Raw genomic sequence first — 23,585 nt, 5'->3', positions numbered from 1 at the left:
CCAATATATATGTATGTATGGAGGGGAAGGAGTTAAATGGACATTGGGTTCAGCTCCCAGATAGTCTCATCATAGGGCTGCTGCCACCAGAGTGGAGGTGATGCTACTACAGCAGCAGCTGTCACCATCTCCAGGAAGGTGAGTCTTCTCTTCACGCATGACCTACCCCACCCACTGACAGGTCTAGAGTGGTTGGCATACCATGTACCACCCTTTGCCCCAGGTGCTCATTGAGCTTGCTGTGCCTCTGAGCCTTAGACAGTTATCACATTTTTTTTCTCACAAGGATTTTTGGTAAGCCAGATGTTGGGGGGCTTCTCACATCTTCCTGATTCTCAAAAGGCAGGATCTTAAAGGGTACTTGTACACACAAGGGGGCTTCAGCTCCCCTAAATTGAAACGGTGGGTTTTTAATTTGTGGGTTTTTAATTACGACCTACCATTTCAATTTAGGAGCTTCTGTCACTGTGACAGAACAGTGACAGCCCACCATCAGCTCACTACGCCCTGGCATGCATGATTTTTTTTTTTTATCCACAATGGGACAATTTGCCCCAATCAAATGAAAATACATCCAAGGTGGTCTGAGTTGCCACTCAAATACATTTTAACATGAAAAAAATCATGCACATGTACACAGTGACACTATTATATTAGACAAATTATGATTTCTCATCACTTTTTGTCACATGTGCATGGCCCCACCATCACGTGTACAAGCGCTCAAACTTGCTCAAGAGAACCAAATGGGAAGTTGATCTACATTGGGTTGGGTTGTCCGTCCTCTTGGAATCCTGGAACTATCTTTCCATGATGCAATTATTCTCTGGCTGTGCATTTCCAAACACTTTCTATGTATAATTGTAACAAATATGCCCTGAAATTAAAAGCCTGTTTTTGTGTAAGACGCATCTTTTTTAATGTTTTCCTTATCAGTCTGTTCAGTATTTCTATATTAACTCAAACTTCAGTTCTCCATAAGATTTCAATTTTTGTATTTATTATTTTTTTAACTCCTTAAAATCAGAGGTTGGCTGCATCATTATAACTATCTATTCATTTTTAGAATTCATTAATCAAGAGAGCAAAGAGGTCAGTGGTGAAGATACTTAGCTGTAATTTGAGAAACCCTGATTCTATTTTCTTCTGTCTCTTTCTGATCTTACTAAGTCAACTATTCTTCTGTGCCTCTGACTTCTATGCTTCTCCCTATCTCACTGGGTACTCCAGTATAATAAAGGGCTATCTTTCTGTGTGTCTGTCTGTCCATAATGCTTTTGGGCAACTATGCATATGCCGCTGAGAGGGTCAGTGACAATTGGCTGCACAGGTTGTACCGTCTCAGGCAAGGAGGCAGGGGGAGGCCCCACTGCTGGAGAGGTGTAGGCAGAGGCAGAGGTGGGTGGGGGAAGGGAGCTGCCACTGCCTCAGGCAGGGAGATGGGGGAGGCCTCGCTGCTCCGGAGGAGGAGGTGGAGGCGGAGGCGGGCGGGGGGGAGGGAGTCACAGTGCCACAGCCCCCACAACAGCTGGCAGGGAGGAATAGGTGGGGGGGGAAGGGCGAGAGTGGAGCAGGGAGGGGAGGCAGGGGAAGGCATAGGCAGATTAATGCATGGACCAGCTGGGCATGAGCCCAGGGGCCCCAATGGACCAGCTGGGCATGAGCCCAGGGGCACCTACCAATTTGAGGCGCCAGGATCCTGATCACTCAGCAGGAAAGCGAAAGCCGCAGTTTTAAACTTGTCATGTTTCTGTCTCCCAGTAGGGAGACAAAAGTGGTACCAAGTTTAAAACCCTGGCTCTTGCAGTTGCTTCTCTGAGGCTGGGAGTGGGCCCCTCCCCCAGTGGGGCTGTGGGGGTAGACTGGAGCTGAGCCAGCCAGAGTGCAGCATAGCGCCACACTGGGATTGGGGGGGGGGGGCAGGAGCACTGTGCTGTGCTGCACAGCAAGGCAGGCAGCAACACTGGAGAGGGCATAGACCCCCAGAATTCACCTTAGCTCCCTGTAGCCACCCCTCCCAGTGCTGCTACCCACACAAGAGGTGCAGCGTTCCACTGGCCCGGCCCCATGCATGTGCAAAGCTGCAGGAACACACCTGGTCAGCAGATCCCTCCTGGTCAGTACAACAGGCACTGGGGTGGCGAGCGAGAAGGAGCTGTGGGTGACTGCATGTGTGGGGGAGGGAAGAGAGGGGGCTACATCAGCGTGATGGAGAGTGGGGGAGGGGGAAGTCCTGGGAGGGGAAGGTATGTGGCTGGGTGTGTATGTTTGTGTCTCTGTGTGCATGCACATGTCTGTGTCTACGCGTGAGTGCATGTGTGTGCATCTCTGTGCATGTGTGCTTATCTGTATGCATGTGTGCATCTGTGCATCTCTGTGTGTGCACGTCTGTGCATATGTGTACATGTGTGCGTCTGTGTTCATGGCAGGGAGAGTGTGTTTGTGCCTGCATGTCCATGTGCAGAGTGAGTGAGTAGAGTGCATGCCCGCCTGCATGTGTGCATGCATGTATCTGTGTGTGCATGTGTGTGTCTGTGCATGCATGTGTGTGTCTGTGTTTCATATATTTCATAGATTTCATAGACATAAGGGCTGGAAGGGACATTGGAAGATCATCGAATCTAGCCCCCTGCCCCAGGGGCAGGAAGTCAGCTGGGGTCATAGGATCCCAGCAAGAAAAACATCCAGGTTTCTCTTGAAGGTGTTCAAAGTAGGTGCTTGAACCACCTCTGGTGGCAGGCCATTCCAGAGCCTGGGGGCTTGGACAGTAAAGAAGCTCTTCCTTATGTCCAGCCTGAAATGGTCTTGCAGAAGTTTATAACCATATGACCTTCTAATCCCTTGGGGTGCTCTGTTGAACAAATGTTCCCTCAGGTCCTGGTGAACACCCCTTATAAACTTATAGGTGGCCATCAGGTCGCCCCTGAGCCTGGCTTTTCCAGGTTGAAAAGTCTCATGGCTCTCAGCCCCTCGTTATAAGGTCTGTTTTCCTGACCTCTGATCATGCGCATGGCTCTCCTCTGGACACTCTCAAGTTTCTCCACAACCTTTTTGAATTGTGGAGCCCAAAACTGGACATGGTACTCCAGCTGCGGCTTCACCAAGGCCAAGTACAACGGGAGAATGACGTCCCGGGATTTGCTTGAGAAGCATCTATGGATGCAAGGCAGCGTTTTGGTCACTTTACTGGCTGCAGCATCACATTGCAGGCTTATGTTCATCTTGGGGTCAATCCTGACCCCCAAGTTGCTCTCGTCCATAGTGCTAGCCAGCGTAGCACTGCCGAGCCTATAGACATGCTGCAGGTTTTTCCTCCCAAGGTGGAGAACCTTGCATTTTTCCATGTTAAACACCATCAGGTTCTCATCCGCCCATTTACTAAGCCTGTCAAGGTCAGCCTGGATTATCTCCCTGTCCTCAGGTGTGAATGCTTTACCCCAAAGTTTGGTATCATTGGTGAACTTGGCCAGTTCACTTTTGACTTCAATGTCTACATCATTAATGAAGAGGTTGAACAAAATAGGTCCAAGGACAGAGCCTTGAGGGACCCCACTGGTCAAAGGGCACCATGACGATTGACTTCCGTTAACCACCACCCTCTGGGTCCGACCCCAGAGCCCATTCCCCAGCCAACGGATTCTGGTGGACCTGAGGCCACAGTTATCCAGTTTTGCCAAAAGGTGATCATGGGATACCAGATCAAAGGCTTTTTTAAAGTCAAGATATATGACATCAATCTCTTCCCCCTTGTCCAGGTCATAGAAGGAAATGAGATTGGTCAAGCATGACCTACCCACAACAAATCCATGCTGGCTGTCCCTCAGGGTGTTGCCATCGACAATCCGTTAAGGATGGCCTCCTTGATGATTTTTTCTAAGACCTTCCCCAAGATAGAGGTCAGGCTGATGGACCTGCAGTTTGCCAGATCCACTTTCCTCCCTTTCTTGAAGATAGGCATTACATTGGCCTTCTTCCAATCACCGGGCACTTCACCAGAGCACCAGGAGCTCTCGAAGATCCGTGCCAGGGGCTGAGCTATGATGCTAGCCAGCTCCTTGAGTACTCTGGGGTGTAAATTGTCAGGGCCAACTGACTTGAAGGTGTCCAGCCTCTCAAGCTGTTCCTTCACAAGGCCGGCATTGATGGAGGGCAAGGAACCACCCTCACTTAGGCATCCCCGTCCTGTAATGGGCAGGGGCATCCCATGGGACTTGTGAAAGACTGATGCAAAGTACCCATTTAGCAAATTGGCTTTTTCCTGGGTGTCGGTCGTCAGTTCCCCCTTTTGGTTTAGCAGGGGTCCAATGTTGCCCTTGCTTTTCCTCCAGTTCCCCACATATCTAAAGAAGGACTTTTTATTGTCCTTGATATTTGTGGCCAGTTAGAGTTCCATGGCAGCCTTGGCTTTCCTGGTTTCCTCCCTGCAGGTCTGGACCAGTGCAGAGTATTTCTCCTTGGAGGTGGATCCCATCCTCCATCCTTTGTAGGTCTGTCTTTTTAGACGCAGGAGGACCACCAGTTCCCTGGAGAGCCAAGGGGACTGCTGAGCCCTCTTGCTGCCTTTCCTCTGAGATGGAATAGCCTTATCTTGTGCATCTAGGATCGTTCCCTTGAGGAGCGACCACTCTTCCTGGACTCCCCTCCCTTTGGGGTCATGGTCCCTGTCAAAGCCAGCCCTCCTGAAGTCGAGGACCTCTGTACTGTTGGCTGACTTGACAGCTTTTCAGCAGATGATGAAAGTGATCAGCTCATGGTCACTGTCACCCAGCTTCCCTTTGATCGTTAGGTCACTGATTAGGTCATCCCCGGTTGCCAGTACCAGGTCAAGCAGCGCTTTGCCTCTTGTTGGCCCATAGACTTCCTGAGTCAGATAGAGCTCATCCACACATGTGAGGAAGCTTTGTGACCATTCAGATTTGGCTGAGCACTTTTCCCACAAGATGTCCAGGTAGTTGAAGTCCCCCATGACAACCATGGACCGGGAGCATGCAGCCTCAGCCAATTCCCTGGTGAACTCCTGGTCAATCTCTTGATTCGTGTTCATGGCAGGAGGGAGAGTGTGTTTGTGTCTGTGTGTCCATGTACAGAGAGTGAATGAGTAGAGTGTGTGCCCATCTGTGTTCATGTGTATATGCGTGTGTGCGTGCGTGCATGTATCTGTGTTCCTGGCAGGGAGAGTATGTTTGTGTCTGTATGTCCATGTGCAGAGAGGTCTGCACCCATCTGTGTGCACACCTGCATGTATGTGCCTGTGTGTGTATGTTTGGCCATAGCAGGAGAGGGGGGCAGGGAGAAGAGGCGGGCATGTGTCCCCCAATCCCCAGCCTCCCCGCCAGCACCAGGAGGGGAAGGGACCCTGCCCCCACCGCAGCCCAGCTCCCAAGGGGGGTGATGACCTACAATTTTGTGTTTGCCCAGGGCCAGATGCAGGGCAGTGGGGGGGCCGGGAGGGGACTGGACGTGGAGCGGTGGGAGGCAGGGGCGGGTTGCACATGGCCAGACGTGAAGCAGCAGCAGGGACAGTGGGTGGTGGTGGTGGCCACCATGTGCAAACTTCCCTCCCCCCCTCCATTCCTGGGAGATGGCAGTGGCGCAGGGTGGTAGGTGGCAGCGCTCCAACCCTACCCGCTCCCCCCATATCCTCCCCTGGGGCAGTTGGCTAGTTGTGTATGTATATGCATTCAAATTTGGGATGGGCTTAGATACTATGGTGAGTTTTAAATAGATTTTTTCTTATACATCATGACAAATGCCTTCTACCATTTTGAGCGACCCCCCCCCAACCCACCATACAAATTCTCAGGTCCTCTCTAGATGATCTCTAGATCTCTGTTTTACACCCTAGAATCTAAGTGGTTGATTTACAAAGGTACAATAAGAGTCAAAGGGATGAAAAAGAACAGCATTCTTATCCTTGACATTTGTAAGCAAATATAAAATGGTAGGAGAACAGTCAACAGTCAGCAAGAGAAAGAGAGTCCAAGCCTCAGCATTTAGAGCTAAGTCTCTTCAAGTGGGATATTTGGCAAAATTGGTTCAGACAGTGAGCTGTCGAAGTTGTAGCCACAGGAGACCTTCCACATCCTTGGGACCTCCTCCCACCAGAGATTGTCTGATATGACGGTAGAATGCTTATTTTCCAGGATCAGTGAGTATGCAGAGTATGCTGCTTTCGGCTGCATGAGCTCTGTGATAATTATACAGTCCTAGGAAAAAATGCACTTTGACTTGTGGCCACACCCCACAGACCTAGTGTCTCTACCCCTTCCATCACTAAATCTGGTATGATTGAATTGTCTCAGGCAGGTTGACATAAGAAGGTAATTCACTGAATTTTGATCTTTGACTGAACTGATTAACTGCACTGGGATCTTCAGATTATATATACAGTGTGTGTGTATGTGTGTGTGTGTATATATATATATATATATATATATATATATATATATATATAAACAAGTCCTGGGGTTAGAATCCAGAATCCAGGCTCAACTCATTATGAAGTTTGAATTTATTCTATCTACCTGCAGGTTTCCCAAAAGAATCAGGCTTTCAAAACTGGGGGCATGTTTTAAGTGGGGAGGTTTTAATTTTTCTTGACTGGAAAAGAAGCATGGAGAAATGGAAGCATGAAGACATTGGCTGCAAAAAGGCCCCTTCTGTCACTATCAGCAAGTAGCAGGCAGAGTCCAGTGCTAATCCTCTCACAGCAACTAAGTAATTGGCAGTAGCTTTTGGCTTTTAACACAGTAGCTCGTGCCTGAAGGAACCATTGAGTTGGATGAGGGAAAGTAAGCTCCTTCATGCAGTTGGCCATGACTCTAGAAAAATTTCTTTTTCTACATTCTACCTTCCAAAAACAAGGTATGGGATTTATTTGCACATGGTATGCAAGAAAATATGATACATCTGGAGCCAAACAATCCCAAATTTTAGAGCCCATCTCTCTCTAGTTGTCCTTCACCATTTTTTATAATTGTTTTATGACAACCCTACATTTCAAGACCCTGTCCTTTCAGAAGTGATTTGAGGGAGAGAGTGGCAGGGAATAGGCCAGGTAATTATCGATCAGCCATTTGAATTGCCAATATCCATTGAAAGAGGGGTAATAAAATTGCTGATACATGCATACGTAATTAGGGCAATATACATATTTGGTAAATCCACTGAAATTATTTTCATACAAAATTTTCTACCAAAAGAGGTTATGACTGAGGATGTTCTATCAGTGTGTTCTAATAATTTGACGAAGGCACAAAACACTTACTGTTTTTTGTGTTCTTCAACCCCTGCCGCCTTTATTCCAGCTGCAAGGGCTGGAGAAGAATTTTAGAAGCAAATGATTCATTTTAATTTTTAAGGAGTCTTGGAGGTTGCTGTTCAAGTCAGTGGCCCCTCAGGAACACTCTACAGTGTATTAGATGCAATTGCTAGAGGCACTTTGCATTGTATTTCAGTTTCAATAATGTCTTCTCAGAATAAATTTTGTACAGCTGTAAACATTTTGTAACCCATAAAAGAAAAAGAAAACACATTTCTAAATATTATGTGCACATATTTTTTTATTGACCTTTCCTGATCAATTACGGTCAATTAAGGACTTATATTTCAAATGAAAAGCATGTCAGTGATTGAAAGAGAAAGAAAGAGAAAGCTCATTCTAAAGTCAGGTAATATTTTAATCACAAAAGCATCTAAGAAATATTTGGGAATAGTTGATACAATAGGTCTAGCAGTAGAGTATTGCAGTGAAATATTGAGTCATTTACTGGACAGCACAATTAGCCCCAGGGTCTCAAAATATTCTTTTGGAGGAATCTCTTTCTTGTCAGCTGTTTTCCTGACTGTCCCTAGCCATGTTGCTCGTCTCTCTGTTGATATGAGATCCGGTTACTGGCTCTGGTCTCCCCCCAATCTGAGGTCTTCTGCTCCTGGGAAAGAGATCTGCATGCATAGGGAAGAGGGAGAAGAAAAGCTGTAGCAGGGTTGGGCAAAGTACAGCCCACCAAAAGATCCATCCCACCAAGGTATTTTATCCAGCCCATGGCAGGTCTTTCAGCCCCTCTTGGCCTCGGCATGGGAGGCAGCCCAGGCCATGGCATGAGCAGCTGGTTCCACGGCCCCTAGGCGTGCCGTGGGGCTGGGGCAGTGCAGCAACTGGACTCCACTTCCCAGAAACCCCAGCAGCGATGGCTCATTCCAGCTGCTGCTGCCAGTATCGCCACCATCACCAGACCCAGCCCTGCTGCCTGGGCACCCATTGTCATGGCACCAGACAAAGCAGGTGGGCAGGGTCTCTGTGGAGACTAGCCCAGGACGGACACGGGCAGGGCATTCATGACCAGGCAGATGGGATGGGGCCATGGGCAAGTGAGGAGCAGCATCTAGGAGGGGGTGGGCAGGCAGGCGGGGGGAGGCCATGGTGGGGATCACAGGACAGTGATAGCGCAGGGCCAGGCCAAGGGCAGAACCATTTAGGGAGTTCTGGTGAGCTGTTGTGGCTTGGGAGAGGGAGGGCCTGACCTGGCCTGCAGCAGCTCAACAAAGCTCCCTAAGTGACTCTGCAGCCCAAATAATTGTCCATCCCTGAGCTATAGGATATGTATGGAGACAGCAGTAATGGGAGAGCGCAGAGGGTTTTAGAGAAAAAGTCTGATAAAGAAATGTAGTAGAAAGGAGGGCCAGGAGGAGGAGAACCAAGAAAGCATGAGGGAATCAACTATGTAATGCACCAAACAATCCCGTTTCAAAGATCACTGCCACTCATGTTTTACATTAGCTTCATTCTGCTCTGCAGTTGAGGGAGTCATTTTAGGAACAACACTAATAGCCTCTGCAGGATGTCATGGCAATCTGTGATCAACAGTCATTGTGACTTAACATATGAACCCTGAGGATTGTGTCAGTACATGGGAGAATCCTCCAGGTTCATTTTGTTGATAGATCGTGGGAAGTCCTAATGACTTTAGCAGGTGACTTCCAAGTACTCTTGACATTTTTTTTCAAATAGTACTAACATAATGGTGGTTTTCTTAAATACCATAAATAGGCTGGATATGTCATAAATAGGCTGGATATGACCTGAAATGATCCACTGGGCCCAATTTTGATCTTGCACCTGTTTTACAGTCATGTATCCTTTTTGATTTCTCTGAGATTACACCTAATTTACACTGTTGTGAGAGAAGAACTGGAGTCCACATGTATTAGATGCTGTGAAAGAAACAGTATGGCCTAGGATGGGACTGTTGACAGACTTGCTTACTAGGCAGTTCTTGTAGATATGCATGACTCACCCTGATGGTCCAAGAGACGGGGTAGCAATGGTGCTGTCTTAGCGCTGGCACAGTTAGATCCAAAGGTTAAATACAGGAAAGTGTCCAGCTCAGGGTCACTTTGGGCCCACCCCTTCCACAGGGATGCAACGTTTGGAGATGTCTTCTATTTATACTGTGCTCAGCAATAGGGCACATCTGTCATTTTTGCCTCATGCAGAGACTTTTTCAAATCTAAGGGAACAGTAATGAATTTTTATGAGGGAGCCTATGAGATGGTTTTGCTGTGGGTGCCCCTTCATCTCATATGTCCTTTTTAGCACTTTTGCTATCCCTCAATTTAATTTTCCCAGGGCTAGCAATAGGATATTCTAAGGAGATGGCTAGCCCTTGCAAAATTCAGTTCTTGCAATGCTCTGTCAGAGCTGAGGTAGGCAATCTTCAGGGTCTGGTGTAAGGCTCTTATGTACTCTGGGTTTTTAATTAGCATAGCAAGGCATGATCTATATTTAACCTTACAAAATCATCCATTTAGGTGACTCACACAGTGTTATTTGTTGCATTTAAATCTGAAGTGAAGCACTCAGATGGTATGACAGTGCCTAGTTAAAAAAAAGCAGCAAAACAAAACAAACAGGAAACAAATATATCTGGGTCTTTTGATCCTTCTCTGCGAGGAGTCAAGATGATCTGGGGGCTAGAATATGTGTCTAGGAATCCTTGATTAATAGTTTTGGCTATGCCATTGCATTCTGGCCACTTCAAATACAATATAAAGGGATTGGCAAGCCCGCTGAAATAGCCCTCTGAACTATACCCAGTATAAAGGGTCGAACCTGTCTGGGTAGAACTGCCAGCTCCTTGCCACTTCCTGATCCTGTGTATTTACAGTTTGGGAGAAATGGAGATCCTTGCCCAGTAAGTGTAGGTGAGAGTGAAAGGCTGAATTTTTACATCTACTGTATATGTAGGTGTACATTAATATGCAGTGCAGTGGAAAATGTCAGTTTTCTCAAATGTTAAAAGCTGACAATGACGATAGCACAATAGTGTTTGTGTTAGCAGCTGTTGATCCTGCTGAGAAAGGGTTAATGTAAAGTGTAGACAAGTTTTAAATAACAGCTTAGAGTTCACCATGACTAGTTAATATGCTTGTAAAAGTGTTAGAGTCTGGCAAATATAAATGTTAACATATTTTTCAACTGCAGTTAATCAATGTTTGCTCCCACGGCTGATTTCCTGGTTGAGACAAAAGCTGAGGCAGATGGATATAAGCAGGCAGGTATGGCTTGCTAGATAGGGAAGATCTAGATATGATCAGGCAGGTTTACATCTGTTACCCTAAAGGTAACTGAGCTTGTGGAGGTGTCTGAGGTGACCTTTATGCTTCATTATTATTATCTACACTAATAGCATCAAACCCCAGGAGGAGGTGAAGTTGGACTGGTTACAGCATGTCAATTGTGCAGGACAGCAGCCTGGACATGATGCCTGCTCAGTTACTCACCTCAGAGATTAGCAAGGACTTAATAGTATTTGTGCAGTACTTTGAAGTGGTTAAGTATTATTAGAGGTGCTCTTGTCAAAAGTGCTTATAGAAATGTAATTGCATCTGTGAGGTAACTAGTCAGTTTATATAGCTCTGAATGAAAGTACAGATCCTCTCCCAGGTGCACAGCATAGCTAATCAAGCTGGTGCTGGGGAGCCTCGAAGGGAGTTGCAATAGAAAGAAGTTTCCACTTCAGATGAGTGAGTGACAGTGGTACTGCTCTGCACCCACTTATTAGCCTCTGGGCTACAACAGCCTCTGTGTACTTCTTTGATGGACCTCAGTGGCCCTGATCCCACCTCTACTTTATTTTTTCCCCCACAACCTAACTGAAAAAAAATCAAAGCAAAATGTTGGTTTGAAATTATCCAAACTTTTTTTCTTTCCAAAACAAAAAAAATGAAACTTTTTTGTTTTGATTAGAAAGAAATATTTCATTCAACTTGAAATGAAATGTTTCATTTTTGAGGATTTGTAAGAAACCCAGTGTCAGTGAAGAGCTGGATTCATAAAACTGATGTGTCTCCCTTTTAACCACTTGCTGGATGGTTAGCAGGGACAGATGCAAGAGCAGTGCACTTGATGCACTTTGATTCCTGGTCCACCTAAATTAATTTAAAACCAACTGCTTGACAGCAACAACAGCAATTCAAGTAGGCAGTGCTGAGGAAGTCACTTGACTTCATGGCTCATTATTATCGTGGCCAGGCACCTTTGGTGTCTGCCATTTTAAGAGGTTTAAACAGGCGGTGGAGCAGCTGGCAGGTGCAGTACAGCCTAATGAGGTGGTCACGTGAGTGTGGGAGGACTCCTGGATTAAAGGATGAGGCTAACCAGCTTCAATATAAACGCAGGCCCTCAGGGCTGAGCTGGCAGTTGCTGAAGGGAGCCAGAGAGAGAACATTGCTTGCCGGAGCTGCTGCTCCCAGAACACCTGGAGGACAGGGTAGGAACTATGGGGATGGAGGAGGTTACTGGTCCTGGAGAATGACCTAAAATTACACCCTGCTGGGGTTGGATGGTGTGGTGAGGCTGCCTGTGGCAGGGTGGTCCCCAGAAAATGCTACATCAGTGTTTCCCTGGTGAAAGGTGAGTATGGGGCACCACATAGCCTCAGCCCCCACAGCCTAGTGGGTTACCCTGTAGAAGGGACAGGTGAGGGTCTAGGCATGTCATCAGGCCTGAGACCCAAGTGGTATAAAGCCAAGAGCCCCAGTGAGAGAGCGTAGTAGGGGGCCCAGTAAGGGGGTGTATGGTTGTGTAGAGTAGGGTCTGCATGGGCAGGCCTGAAGGACTGTGCATAGCCTGACCTAAGTAGAATGAGCTAGTTTGAAGGGGCTGAGAAGGGGAGCCCATATGAGCAGGAGAGGGCTAGCTACTCAGAAACCTAGCCAGGAAACCCTCAACTGGTCAATGCTGCGGTTAGGACCAAAACGGTTAAAGGGCCACAGTGCCATGAAGGATGCCCAGAGCCAGGGGCCTGGAGTTCTGACTGGCCTAGAAGCAAGGCCAGGGTCTATGTGGCCAGAGATCCCAGAGCGGGGCGGCCACTACTGAGAGGGGAAGGGGTCTAGGGAGTTTGCAGCCCAAAATGAGGGTGGAGATTAGACCGCCTGACTGTGAGGGAGTCCAAGTAGGGTCTGAATGCCAGACTGGAATGTAATGGGGCCCAGTGTGGGGCCAAAGCCACATAGTGATGCCATCTGCAAGGCCTGGGACACAGTAAAGGGAAGGTCGGAGCCATGTATTATGCCTTTGGCATTGGGCATTAAGTGGGTAGCCTTCCACCTTACAAACAACTTATTTTTCATCAAAGGCATATCAAGTCAGGTGGGCAGACTGCCATAGACAGGTGGGCAGGCCTATGTTTTGAAATGCCCCTGAGACAGCTCCCTGTCACAGTCAGCTATCTGATCCCTTTTAAGCTCTTCATTCTGTAGGTGTTAAAGACTCTCTCTCCCCCCGTTGACATCGCTGTGACTGCCTACGGGAGATCCCTGCTCAGTCCGCCCCCGCCACCAACACTACCGTGGCTGCCTGTGGGAGCTTGCCACCGCCATACCCCTGCCACCGACACCATTGCCTATGGGCATTCACCATGCCCTCCAGCATCCAAGGGCAAACCGTGTTCATGCTAGTGACAAGTTTTCATTTTGCTTCAGAAATATAGGGTAAGCGATGCTCCCTCCTGTCTCATATGCATGGGTTTAGCAAGTTGTTGTAATGTTAGCTTCCTCTTGAGCGATCAGTTCTTTCAAACCTGATTACCTAACTGGACTGCTTACTGTATCTGTATTTATTTCTACTGTACAGATCCACTTCCTGGCTCTCCAAACAATGTCTTCCTTATAGGAAAACATTTACCAAAGCATAGTAGAGTTTTCACTACTGGAGACCACTTCATTCTATCCCAGGAAGCATTTGAACCATTTTCAGAGACACAGAAGTACAAAATGGGTCCAGGCAAACCTATATGCTGAGCTGAGCTTTGTCATGTTAGGGAGAGGAAGCTTGTACAATGTAAGCATGTCACACGACACGCTTGGACAGTACCTCATATGTGTCATGACCCAAAGGTCTGTTTTTTTTGTTTTTTTTTTGTGTGTGCGCTTTGGCACTAAGAATTATCCCCGTGGGTTTGCAACTTCATTGCACGGAGGAGTTCTGCTGCGCAGAGAACCCGCGTGCAAAGGAGTGTTCCTGCCACTTTGCAGCGATCTTTGCAGGGTGCATTTCCCTTTGCAACACAGAAATGCACGGTGCAAAGATTTCCCGCTCGTCGTATGCAAATTTGTGCCCCGCAATTGGCTAGTGCTAAATTATTCACACGTGGCGGCTAGCGATTGGCCTGCTAGCCGTATAAGAGGCTTGAGCAGTTTCCGCCCAAGCTGAAGAGGACTCCGCATCCATCTCGTGGGGACTCTGGGTGTGCGCGGCAGGGTAATAGAAACCCTGTGTGTCACTCAGAGGAGTTTGGCGGCCTGATCCACCGCCCATCTCTTCCCGTCTTCAAACGGAGCCTACTATAAGACGTAACGACGAGTTTAATGCGCGCTTGTCCTGGACATCCGGAGTTTGTCTGCGTGGAGCCTAGCAAGCTCCACGTGATTGTTCGTGTTCTGTCTGCGTGGAGCCTTGCAACCTCCACGTGTGTTCGTGTTTTCTGTTGTAACCGCAACTCAAGCAAGTTCTCAGCCTACACCACGACCATCTCGGTGTAAGTAAAACAATCTTAAAATCAACCATTACATGTCTGTGCCTAATTCTAGCTTGGCGACCTCCCTCTCCGATCCGGCCTGCCCGGGCTGCTGGCCACAGCCCGCGTGCAGAGCGACGAAAAGGGCCCGGGGTCAGACCCGGCCCGCACAATATGAAGTGCAGGCTGTGTGCCCCAAAGCTGTGTTGCTACCAGTTGCCTTGTCTGTATTCTGGGGCTTCATGACTATACTCTTTCTCCTCTCAGACAGCACACACTTCCTCTGTATTCAGGCAGATTGCCATTCTTAGCACAACAGACTCTTCAAACATGGCTGTCACTCAGTTGAGAGTTATTCATGTATAAAAATCAGTCAAGCTCTTCCAGCCCTTCTCAGGATCTCTGGGCTTTCTCCCAGATAGCTCAGACTAGAGCTTGTCCACAGCTGTGGCTAATGACACAATAGGTGTTAGCATCTGCAGTATGTCTGCATGATTAGCTCCCAGATATTTAAGAATTTCACTTGGCTTCAGGAGTCCAGTTGTACCTTTGTCCTGGGGCTTGGCTAAGTTGCCTCTTTCTGGTTGTCCCATTGCATGGCTGATCATTACTCTGCTTTTGTGACCTGTTCCAGACCACCTACATCCTGGTCTTTAGCTTTCCCATATAGCATCAGACCTTTACCACTAACCAGTAGGGTAGACTGCCTGCATTCCAGTACCATTATAAGCACTGCTGGTTATAAAAAGAAATTTTCCTATGTAAAAAGAAATTTCCTTATGTAAGCCAGTGCTAAGCCCACTATAACAAGGCATACAGTGAAGTGACAGTGGTAGCTCAAAACCAAGGAACTATAGAGAAAGGAGTTACAGCAGAACCCCAATTTTTCATACCCAGATGCTTTGCAACCCTCTTAGCAGCAGTCCGTTGAATTAGAATGAGTTGCTCAGATACTTGCTGCAGCTTTTACTTCAAAGGTCACCACTTTACCACTCAATGGGCATGTCTATATGAGATGTTTTACTCAAGATAAGAGCAAATTACTGCGTAGCAAGCATCACCATCTACACATGCAGATGCTAACTGCACAGAAATTTGTTCTAATGGGAAGTAAATTTGCTACCTATCAATATAAGTAGCAAATTTACTCACAATTACTTACTGCACTGTATGGCACATGTAGATGGTCAAATGGAAGCAAATGTGCTCCCAGTCAGCCAGGCAGCAGGGGACAGGAGATTGCTCCCTGCCCCCAGGAGCTGCCTGCTGCCAGGATGGGCTCCACCACCAGAGCCCAGGCAGGGACAGTATCCCCTGACTCCAGCAGCAGGCAGCTCCCAGCCCCCACTTCCTGATCATGATTGTGGAGCAGCAGCTGGGAGATTATCTCCTGGTCCCCACTCCATGATTACAGAGGCAGGGAAATGATTATCCACAATTGCAATTAGTGGAGTGGGGCCTGGGAGCTTCCTGCTGCCCAGGACAGGTGGAGCGGGGCCTGGGAGCTTCCTGCTGCCCAGGACAGGGAGATATTCTCCCCACCCAGGCTCCGAAGATGAAACCCCTGTGCTCCCTGTCAGCCCCTGAGCTACCACCCAAGGAGAGCCTTGAGCTTCTCTTAGCTGCTGCAGGGCTGGCCAAAGCACCAGCAAACTGCTGCCATGAGTAGCAAATCTGCTCCCACTGCCCCATGTGTGTAGATGCCTGCCTAGCGTGGGTTTATTCTAGAATAAATTACTCTAGAGTACACTCACCCCAGAGCATTTGGACATGTAGATGCACCCAGCTGAAGCACAGCCACAATCTTGCGCACCTGATCAGAGAAGCAGAGCTCTTTAAAATATGTCTGTGGAGGTGTGCCAGGTGTTTGTTGTAGCTTTTAAGAGCTATTTATACCCCCAGTTTATTTGCAAGTTCTCATCTTTGAAGGGGTGCTAGAAAACAAAATATATGAAGAATATGAGTTCTACAGGTCCTCCATTGGTAGAGATATATATCTTGTCATTTTTCCCAGTGGAGCATTGATATCAAAGTGTATCCACAACATTTCCCTTATTGTCTACCTCATTGGTCATATTTTCACTAGCCAAAGCATTCCATTTAAAAATGATGTGAAACAGTTCAAATGCAGTTGCGGCAAATCTGGTTTCTAACACAAATTGGCTGAATTACATGGAAAAGTGCCAAATTTGGTTAATACTATTGAAATGTGATGGAAACAGAGGAATTACTCAATTTATTTCTCCTTGACCTGTCAGCATGCATTAGTTCTTGGCAAAATTGGTCTCTTTGTTTAAATAGTTGGCTAAAACATGTTTCTTCAGACAGTGAAACTGGGGTCATTGAGTTTGCAGCCTCCTTGTTGATTGCAATTATGTACATTATCATCTCCTTCAGAATTAAGACTTTCCCACAAAGTGTTAATTTATAAGCCAAATAGCAGCTAATTAGTAAATTAATGCAGTGTTTCTGCTTCCTTGTGGAAACTACTATATCTGGGTAGTCTGAACTAATGACACCAGCAGGAGGTTGTAACCGTCCCACCCTGCCACCGTACCCCACGTGGGTAGCATAAAATCCAAATTGAAAATATTTTGAAAAGATGACAGGGCTAATAAGTAGGTCAAATAACCACCCTTAATAATCTAACTGTAATTGGACAGGTACAACTATGACCAGTTTTGGGAACCAATACTACATGGGATTACTATGGGCTCAGTGTCATGGACCATTTCAAAGTCAAAACAGTTACATATTTATAAATACGTACACACTACATACACGTGTGTACACATGCATATCCACACGCACGTACACAAACTTTCCAACTGTTTCTGAGAAGTTAACTAGTCTTTTTTTAATTCATACAGTTTTAAAGAAACAGGCATCTATGCTATTTCATGCGCAAAAAAAGAATATGTTGTATATGTTCTTTACACTCAGTAAATGTCTTGTTTTTTTCAGACTTTCTCTGTCCCTAGATTTTTTTCATTTCATTTCATTCAGTTTCTGTAACATTTATCACTCACTAAAATCCAGTCTTTTTTCAATTACTAAGTTTTTATGAGGTTGTGGAACAAGTTCCATTAGTACTTTTCTTCTGAGACTGGTGGTGACTTGATTTCAAAATAAAAGCATCTTTACCTAGCCAAGATCCTTTGATGAAAATTGCTACTATAAAACTCAGAAATTCAACAATATGCGTGCAAAACAAAAAGGAAATTTCCCCCTTTCCCTCCCGGTGGACTGCGCTGCTGGGCTGTAACACCATGAGGAATTCTGGCTCCCTCTAGGGAGCCAGCATTTTATTTTCAAGAAGTTTGTTGTTGTTTATTTGTCTCTCTGGATTTTGTGGACATTGCCCGCTTTCACAGGCAATGCCGGCTTTTGTGTTTTCCACGAAATCCCCCAAAATCTCAATTTTTGATAAGTCCCTAGTTATGAGATATAAATTAAAAATTGGTTATATGGTGTATATATAATCAAACACTATTGCAGGGATTTCTTTATCTCTGTGGATGGTCTGCATTTGGAAGAGGAATAACTAGCTACAGTTTAAACCTAGAGAAGACCAAAGATGAACCAGTATGAAAAGGGAAAGAAATAAGTGAGATTTTGATCTTGCTTTCCACGAAGGGTATCTAACCCATGTGTTTTCTAAGTGGTATGATCCTGAGAGTTATATATGACTCTTCACTTAGCCTAGTGAATCAAGTGCATAATTGGTAAAAAACAATCTCCTTCTATTGTCAGCTTGCTAGGAAGATCCTAAGAAGACCTATCTTTTCCTCCATAATAAAGATCTGGGCACAGTGATGTAAATATTCAGCATATACTTAATCCTATGTTTCAAGATGGGAGTAGCACAGAAACTTCAGGTAGTGTAGAATGCAGCAGCCCTCTCAACAGATTATACTGTTGTGAGCACATTACTTCTGTGTTCCTATCCCTTTGCTGACTCTCCTTCGGCTTCCATCAGCAGCCCAAGGGTCCAGTCTTCAAATCCATCATTGTTGTGGGAGGAACCAGCTATACCAGTGACTCATAGCAGTACCCATAACCCAACAAGGCAGCTGCACTGCTCTGAGACAATGCTGTTTACACATTCCTGATGAACATGTGACATTAAGTATTGTGAGTGAAGGGAGCTCAGTTAGAGAGAGAACTTCCAGAGCATATTAATTTAATCTAAAATTTTAGTACATGCCACAGGATTTTCCAGATGCATGACCGGGCTATTTTTATAAATAGGTTTGTGCAAATACCTTAAATGCAATTTCCTATATGTAGGGAAGGAAAAAGAACAAATGCATCTATAAAGATATATTTGGTGAGTAATTAGAGGCTATGTTTGATGATGATTGATCCTATAGAGAAAATGTTAGTACCATTAGCCAATATTGTAACAAAGAAGATTTTTTCACAGAGACTCTGCCCTACTTTCTAAGTGCCTAGTTAGAATAAATTAGAAGAACCAAGCATGAAAATACCAGAAACACTTAATTTGCAACATAATTACCTATTATTGGCATAGACACACTATGATATGAAAACAGGGGTATATAGACAGTGAGCAAAGGAAACACATAAATACAAATAGTAAAATCAATATTATACTGCATTACATAAATAAAAAATATGAAATCTGCCTTTTAGCTAAAAGAACAGCAGGATTCTCCATAAAAAATAAGAGTCAGAACATTTTTTTTAAGCTGAGATACTTTTCCAAAATGTTGCTCCAATTAAATACAGTCTGTTTTTTGCTGTTATGAACTTTCCTTTTCCATGACTATTGTACCTATATTGTATAATTACATTATAATGGTATTTCAATGTGGTTTTAGAATCTATGGCTATACTGAAACTTTCCACCCATGGTGAGAATGATACTCCAAGGCTACAGAACTTGCTTTAGTGGAACACCTCCTCATGATGCCTACTGCCAGTGAATGGGTCAATTGTGGGATCAAACTAAGGAGATCAGTTCTCACCCATAATATTTATATATGGTTTTAAAGAAGCCAACTACAGTTGCTTTTCCTATTGTTTCCCACTTGCATCTTTTACCTGGAGAACCTAAACTGAGCGAGTGCTGCCCACCATGCTGTGCTCTGAATCTTCTTTAATAAGCAGGAATTATAGATGCAGCTGGCTAGGAAAAAAAAAAGTTTAACCACTTTGGCCACATCTACACAAGACGCCGACTGTGCAGTTGTTACTGTGCAGTCATTTAATACTTGCATACACAAGTACTAAATGATTGCACAGTAATCAGAGTTACTGCGCAGTAGTGTCCCTGAATGGCTTTTTGGTGATGCTGATTGCAGAGTAGCTCATTAGTACTGTGTAGTAGCGTTGCATCACACTTCATGCCATGCAACGCTACTGCGCAGTAGTATCGAGCTACTGCGCAGTAGTATCGAGCTACTGCTCAGTCAGCATCTCTTGTAGATTAGGCCTTTTAGTCTAAAATAAAACAACTTTAAACTTCTGTCTACATAGATGTTATTGGCATGAGAACAATATCATAAGCCTATCTTTTGTGCAGCACATGGTGGGAGAGGAAAAATTCAGTCCTTTACAGTTTTTATCATACTTTTTTTTCCCTTTGTTTATCATTTAGCTGTTCTTAGGAAATGTAATTATATGTGATTCATCTGTCCTCAGCTAAACTATCTAGAAACCACAATATTTTGTAAACCCAACTAAACCCAATTCTTAATAATGAATTGGCGAAGCAAAGTGTAACAGGGAACTGACACCGGCCCCTGTTTTAAGGAAAAAAACACAGCAAGGAACTTACTGGGGAACTTACTGCAGCATGGTCTTATGATGTCATCCCATGGTGAGCTTATCCAAATGTAGATTGATATTATCATTTTTTCAGAAAACTGGGAGCAACATGAACACCATCTGAGGGTAGTCCTAAGTGAATTACAGTCAGTGGGTCTTATTACCAACCAAAGGAAATGTGCCCTGGGACAAAGGGAAACACGGTACCTAGGGTTTCAAGTAGGACAGGGCTGAATAAAACCCTTAGCTGATAGTCACAGCTATAAGGAGCCATTAGCCACCGCATAATCAAAAACAGTTGAGGTCCTTTCTGGGATTAGTGAACTATTATATACCCCAAACTTTGAGGAAGACTTTTTCCTCTAGACCGATGCTTTTGAGGTGACTCTAGGGGCAGTTCTATTTCAACGGGTGCAGGGTGAAGAATGGCCTATAGCCTATGCTAGGCACAAATTTACCGGGGCAGAGACACACTACTCTATGATTGAGAGGGAGTGTTTGGTTATAAAGTGGGGCATAGAACTTTTTAGATACTACCTAATGGGGAGGAAGTTCATATTGATTACAGACCTCATGCCCCACTTAAATGACTGCAGTCCATGAAAATGAACCACGTAGGAATTATGCAGTAGGCTTTGGCCTGCCAACTCTTCTATTTTTCTGTAGAGCACTGTCCTAGGCAGAAGAACATGATGACTGACTTTCTGTACCATAGCCGGGAGGAAGAACATCCGCGACTTACAGGAGACAGGACGGAAGGTGAGAAGGTGATGAGACTACATACTGTAAGAAAGGACCTTTATCCAGTAAAGGGGACATGGGAGTTAGTAGGGAGGGTGTGTGTAGCAGATGGGGGGGGGGGGGGGGATCCCTGGGCACCCTAAGAGATCGATGTCCCCTGTTTAGGGCAGTCTGCCCTGTTCTCACCTGCCACACCTTTGCTGTCAAATGAATTGATGTAAAAATGCGGGAGGTTGTCCATTTGTGGCCCTGGTGTTCTGGGCCAATTACACGACTCTGAGCCACCCCTACGCCATGTCCCATGCCTCACAGATAGCATCCAAATCCACTACTAATCCCCTGGCCCCTCACGGGGATGCACTCAGCCTGTGGCCTATACAAACCTCAGGTCCCCCTAGGTAGACCTTGACCTCTTAGCCCCTCACTGGACCACTTCCCTGGCTGGTTCATGTCACTGGACTGTACTCTGACCCATCTCTGGGTCACACACTCACTCTGCCCCCTTACTGGGCCACACACTCACTCTCTGGGTATTTCACCCCTTAGGCCTCAGATGCCTCCTGGTAGAGCTTGGCCTCAAGCCTTCCCCCTCTACAGGGTGACCCACAAGGCAGTGGGGGCTGAGGCTTTACAGCATCCCATCCTCACCTTTCACTGGAGTGGCATAGGTGTGAGATTTCTTAGAGACTGCCCCACTACAGCCAGCCCTACCACACCATCCAACTCCAGCAGGGTAAAGTTTCAGGTCTTACCCAGGACAAACAGGAACCTCCTCCATCTCCACAATCTCTACTCTAACCTCCAGGTGTTCCAGGAGCTGCAGCCTTCAGGCTGACAGATGTGGCTCCTCAGATGTAACTGCCAGCTCTGCCCCCATGGTCTGAACTTATACACCCCCTTCCCAGCCCTCCTCGAATCAGGCAGCTGACTGCAGTCAGGTGACCACCTGCTGGCTACTCCACAGCCTGACTGATATTCTTAAATTGGCAGGCACAAACAGTGCACTGCCACAGTGTGTAACAGGAGAGTGACACCAGCCCTTGTTTTAGGGAAGAAACTGTGGCAAGGAACTCTAAGGACTGCGGAGGACCCAGCTACAGGTCACACCATGATGTAGGAGAGGACTACCCCCCCACTGAGGATGCAGAGGGCTGACAGCAGAATAAACCCCCTGAAGTTGTAAGCTGGGTGAAAAATTCACAGCTGCCAAAAAAGTAAAGTCTCCAGGACTTGAGTTGGTTGAGGATGGACAGGTCATGAGGGGTGGTGGAGCCCTGCAACAGAGGTCAGCATGCCAGGTACTTGTCATTGTACATGGGTCGTTGGGTCCCTTTTAGTACACTCTTTTTTCTTTTCTCCCATCAAGGCATGGCAGGTGAGTCTAGGGGGACACAATGATTTGTGGGACCACTAAAATCAAGGAAGTTGCCCTTGTAACACAAAAGGATCACCTGTAAAACAAAGCACCTCTCTTTATTTATGCTTTTTCTAGATTAATTCAGGGGTGGCCAACCTGCAGCATATATGCCCCAAGTGACACAAGCAGCTTCTATGCATGGCATGCACCAGAGCAGGGAGTGAACAGGCAACACAGCAGCAGCTAAGACAGGGAGCTGTAAATGGAGCAGCAAATCAGGCAGGGAGTGCAGGGGAGGAAACAGAAAGCAGAGCAGCAGATTGAGTAGGGGCAGAGGGCAAGGTAAAAAGGAGAACAGCCAATCGGGCAGGAGAAGAGGATGGGAGTGGCATTCAGGGAGAGTGTGGGGCTAATTTATGGCATGCCTGCCAAAAAGGTTGACCCACACTGGATTAATCAGCTTATTTGCAGTCTAGCCTGCAAGGGAGAATCACTAGAGTAACTTTACCTTCAACTTCATCTTTGTCCTTGGGCATAAGTAATTCCAGAGAATGATGACATGCATCCTTTTGAAGTCAACTAAAAAATATCCTTCAGTCCAGTTTGTCCAGAGAAGATCTGACTCAGCAGGAGAAAGTACAGATAACAGCAGAGGAGGGTCAGAGGCAGGACCAGTTGTACTTTAAGGCAGATAATTCTAAACGGCATGTTATTTTAGTAACTCTAAATTAATGCTCAGGCTCTCCTTTGTCAAGCTGCCACTAAGCCTGTGGTAATAACTGTGACACAAAAGAAATAATTGCTCAGAACGTCCAGTATAGATGAAAGAAAGAAAAAGCAACATGTCATATTATAGTAACTTGAAGATAGAGAACATATGTTCTGGCTTCCTCTTTACCTTCAGAAAATGTTCTTAAACCTTTGTAATATTCAGCATGGCTCTTATCCATATTCAGTGTAGAATACTTCAACTCTCAAACTCCTAAAACAGAGACAAAACTGCCCTTCTCCCAATGCATGCTTGGAAAAGAGTACCAGGAAATGGGATATTACTTTTCTTGTTCCCATATCAGCATCATAGCCAGGCAAAAGGCTTATTATTTAACTTGTACTATAGACTCGGCAGTGTGAGCATAGAAGCCTAAGGTATTATTTTTGGGAAATTCCCATAAGCTGTTAGAATAGGAAGAAAGGAGGCCTTGTTGACTTCTCAGAGACGGACTGCCTGCAGGCTATTTTTTTTTCTTTTAATAATTTTTAAAAATATTTTACACTTAGACCTTTTGCTATATTATAATGTTTTTATGGAGGTCAAATTTAGGGCCTTTCTAAGTATCCAACCCAAAGCCTATTAAAGGCCAGGGAATGGCTTTCATTACCTTTAACAAGAGTTGGATTAAATCCTAAGTAAAAAATGACAAAATTGGTATATATTTTTGAGGAGTACTGAAAACATCGGGCATGTTTACACATACTCCGGGGGTGGATGGGGAGGTGCCTTAAAGCACGACCATGTCTCATGAATCAGCACCCCTGCACTTAAAAATGGCAACCGGGGCGCTTGAACTAAAACTTGTTGAACATTTTAAAGCACAGGAACGCTGATATGTGAGATGCAGGAGCCTTCTGGAGCACAGTAATTGAGTCTTCTCTCATGCACTGGAACTCCAGTG

General features: G+C 45.7%; 1 long non-coding RNA gene across 1 annotated transcript; it reads right to left on the bottom strand.

Moving 5' to 3' along the window:
- Positions 1–7,544: 7,544 nt before the first annotated feature.
- On the bottom strand, positions 7,545–22,953 carry LOC132248549 (uncharacterized). The gene is made up of 2 exons (XR_009459770.1): positions 22,421–22,953; positions 7,545–7,944 (listed from the first exon to the last, which is right to left on the bottom strand). It is a non-coding gene; the product is annotated as an uncharacterized LOC132248549 (long non-coding RNA).
- Positions 22,954–23,585: the final 632 nt, after the last annotated feature.

The sequence above is a fragment of the Alligator mississippiensis genome, chromosome 2 (genome assembly GCF_030867095.1).
Source record: "Alligator mississippiensis isolate rAllMis1 chromosome 2, rAllMis1, whole genome shotgun sequence".
NCBI lineage: Eukaryota > Metazoa > Chordata > Crocodylia > Alligatoridae > Alligator > Alligator mississippiensis.
The sequence above is the reverse complement of the archived record's forward strand: the minus strand, read 5'-3'. Positions and strand labels throughout refer to the sequence as shown.